Raw genomic sequence first — 4,339 nt, forward strand, 5'->3', positions numbered from 1 at the left:
CCCAAGCTCCGAACCAACATCATCAGTGTTTGAAAAATCGATGAGGTCGGCTTCGAGGCCCTCATCCGCAGCGGCATGATGCAGGTTCAGCAGCCGGAATGCCACTCGACGCGAGGGGTGGAAGATGCTTGGATGTGGCACTCACCTGGGCCATCTCAACTTTCAGGCGCTACTGAAGCTGCTCGAGACGGCCTAGTACGAGGCCTGTTGGACTTGGAGCAGCCATGCGGCCTCCTCGAGGGGTGCTTGGTGGGGAAACAACGAAGCATCCCGTTCCTGGAGCTCTCCGGAGCAGGTCAAGCAAACACTGGAGCTCCTCCACGGGCCACGGTAACCTCTGCGGCCCCATCTCGCTAGTGACTCCCGACGGTAAGAAGTGTTTTCTACAGCTTCATGTGGATGGAATTACTCCTATCCAAGGACTGTGCACCAGCTGTGATCAAGCGGATACTAGCTAGCTGTGGCCGAGGCTTAATCCGGGCACAAGATGAGCTCCCTCTGCACTGATCGGGGGAGGGGGTGGAGGGGAGGGAGTTCACCTCCGCTGATTTCACCAAGCACTACATCACCACCGGAGTCCACCGCCAGCTCACCACCTCCTATTCACCGCAGATAAATGGGGTGATCGAGCGGCGGAACCAAACCCTCGTGGCCGCTGCTCAAAGCATGCTGAAGGTGAAGGGCCTCCGGCAACTTATAGGGACAAGTGGTGACAACCGTTGTTTATCCCCTTAATCAGTCGCTCATAAAGAGTAGAGGGAATGACCTCATTCCAAGCCTGAGGGCAGTCCCAACCCTCTACCTAGGATGGTGTCTATGGCTTAACTACATTGCCATGTAGGACTTTTAGCTTATGTGATACTATATTAATTAAGAGAGAGAGTGAAGAGAGGAAGAAACTAGGTCTGATGCAAGACATAGCTTCAACACGAGAACCTATGCACTAGACACTATCAAGTTTTGCATTGGGAGAGAATAGTGTCTTCATAATAGATGAAGAATAAATCTGATTGGTAGAGAAGAGAGATGATGTATTTATTAATGGCCCACTTTAAGAAACCATGGGTTGTAGAGTGTAGTTTCTATTGTGATGTCTTATTGACATGGCACCATAGATACTACTTATGGACACCATGGATTGGGACTGCCCTGATACTGGAAGAAGCCTGCTGTCCATCACCTCCAGCACATTCGGCTACATCACCTACGTCAAGAAGAAGGTGCCTCACGTCAAGAAACTTGATGATAGGAGCATGAAGCTGATCTTCATTGGGCATGAGCCAGGCTCTAAGGGCTACAGTGCCTACAACCTAGCCATGGGACGCATCCACATCACGTGGGATGTGGTGTTTGATGAGTTTTCCTAGTAGGACTAGGGCAGAGCAAGAGAGGACATTGACGTCGACGATCAGTACCTGTTTGATGTAGAATTCATGACAATGTGTTGATGCGAAAAACACACACTGGCCTGGAAGATCTGCTTAGCTTCAGTGCAGGTCGAAAATCTTGCCTTTAGGTTCGTGAGCGTGCCAGTTGATTTGATCCTGCAATCAACAAGAAAGAAAGACAAAGAAACCGTGGTTTAATCCATAAACGATAGCCAATCGGCTCGTTGCCGTTGACATATCATTTATCTTCGAGCCGATGTCATATTGGAATCGACCGGCAATCATGAATAAATAAGATAAAACTAAATCTATTCGATCGGCTGTAGATGTTAGCAATATATAATCACCATGTCAATGTATATTTAAACTAAGTGATTGGGATAGATCGGTCGCCATGCCGAGACAGTATAAATCACTTAAGTCGAGATATGCGCTAACACAACAATTATATAGATGTTCACAGCATAGCCGATCAGATAGATCTAGCACGTATCAGCTAATATTCCGATACCACTCTATATTAAGATATTAAAATAAACAGAACACATCAAACAGAAAGTCTAACATATTCTAATATAGTAAGATCTTAACACAAAGGGCAAATTTAGCATAACAACTAAGCATATGAGACGTAAAATAGGTAAATCAGGTAAGGTCGGCTGAAACCCCGACACTATCTCTTTCAGTAACCATAAAACAAGCTAGATATTACGATTATAGGTATTACTTAATAGATCGAACTCAACCAATGCAGCATTAAGCATAAAGATAAGCATAAGATCTAAGCAAGATGATGAAAACATCTAAAAGATGGTAGATATGTTAAATAATCTAAATTAGCAGCAAGATCTAACCCTATCGACAATTTTCTTAACAGTAAGAGCCAGCCGATTGCAGATTAGATAAAACAATTAACAGAGATTATAGAACATATATGATAACTCGACGAATTACATAAACAGGATTAGAGTGTCATAAAGATGGAAGCACTAATCCCGAGAACGCAAGCCGCCATGACAAGTTTACCTCTAGTTGAAGATCGAAACCGATGCAGCTCAACTTGAAAGCAAGAACTCGTCGAAATAGAACGAAAGTAAAAAGGGTGGCGATGCGCCGAGATTGTATTGAACTGATGTTAACTAATTACATGGTCTTCGGGCTATATTTATACCCGAGATACATAATATGTCCTTGCCGGACATGACTCTTATCTCTAACAAACTCTAAGATACCATAAGTCTTTGCGGCTGACTTTTGCCTAAACATATCTCTAAGGAAATTATACAAAATACCCTAATTAATAGATACAGTTTCCTTTCTGAGATCTTTATCTCTATCGCGGCAATCCTTATGAAGTACATTGACTGATTCTACAAACAGCCTTGAAGCCATTACCATCGGAATCGGCTACACCATCTCCATCGGCTGCATCAACCATCTCCTATCCGATTCATCTCAACCGATGTATACTCCAGCCGATGCCCTCGCAACCGATGCATACTCTGTTCTTCGAATCCATCTCTTTGCCGAATCCGCTTCGATTCCAATGTCGAACCTGGTTCGTATCTTACCAAATTTGGTCATCAACACAATGCCTCTAGCAGGCGACCATGAACTGGTGCAAGATGAAGGCCCACGAGGATCGCCCCCTACTGTGCCAACTATGGAGTTCGCATCACCACCAAGCATGAACCCTGACCTCGACAATGTTCGCGACGATGCCCTTGTTCATTTCCGCAAGATGGAAAATGTTCTTGGTGATGCGTTGGTACCTAGGTTAGCACAATGAGAGCTCGTCTCTCACGAGGATCAGCCCCTACTGCTCCAATTATGGAGTTCGCATCACCACCAAGCATGAACCCTGACCTCGACAATTATCGCGATGATGCCCTTGTTCATTTCCGCGAAATGGAAAACGTTCTTGGTGATGCGTTGGTACCTAGGTTAGCACAACAAGAGCTCGGGGACGAGCTGCACACTGGTAGCGTTAAAGAACTCGCTACATTCGTAGTAGCTGAGCGGGAGCCATGTTGGCGTGCTTTCATGATGGTGGAACTGTGATCGATCGAGGACAACTCGATGTGAGAGGCTGTTGATCTCCCCACAGGCCACTGCCGCCATCAGGCTCTAGTGGAGCACAAGGCCCGCCTCGTCTCCAAGGGCTACGTCAGTAGCAAGGAGTAGACTTCGATGAGGTCTTTGCTTTGGTGGCATGGCTAGACTCGGTCAGAATGATCCTTGTTGTGGCAGCGCACGAGGGCTGGCATGTCCATCACATGGATGTCAAGTCAGCATTCCTGAATGGAGAGCTGCTGGAAGAGGTACATCCAACAACTTCCCGGTTTCATCTTAGGCAAGGCTGGCCAAGTCTTGAAGTTGAGCAAGGCACTTTGCAGATTCCACCAAGCATTGCAGGCGCGATATGCCAAACTAGACGCCTGCCTCAGCTCTCTCGGCTTCACCAGGAGTGACCACGGGCATGTTGTGTACACATGGAGGTCCTCAAGTAAGCCGCTAGTGGTGGGACTCTACATTGATGAATTCTAGATGTCAAAGGGGACAATGACAAGACTTCACATTAATTTTCCCTAGATTATGACAGCATTGTATCCTTGAATTATAAAAGGAGAAGTCATGCCAAATAGAAAGGGGTTGGACAAGAGAAATAGAGGAAAACCCTAAGTATACTTGTAAGTTTGAGATCCCGATAGTCAAGAATACAAGAGTAGAGTATTACGCTCCCAGCAGCCTGACCCTGTATACGCCCTTGCTTTTCTTTGTTTGAGCGTTCCTTGTAACCAAACTCGATCTCTACTCACCCCTGGCTGGATCTCTAGAGGGGTTCTCTCTTCCCAGTTGCAGGAGTTGTGATATCCAACATGTGTACTGTTAGGACTAGGGTTGGGACCTTCTATGAAACATTTGCTAGTTCCAGAAGCACAGACAGGATA

This window comes from Oryza sativa, chromosome 10, assembly GCF_034140825.1.
Source record: "Oryza sativa Japonica Group chromosome 10, ASM3414082v1".
Lineage (NCBI taxonomy): Eukaryota > Viridiplantae > Streptophyta > Magnoliopsida > Poales > Poaceae > Oryza > Oryza sativa.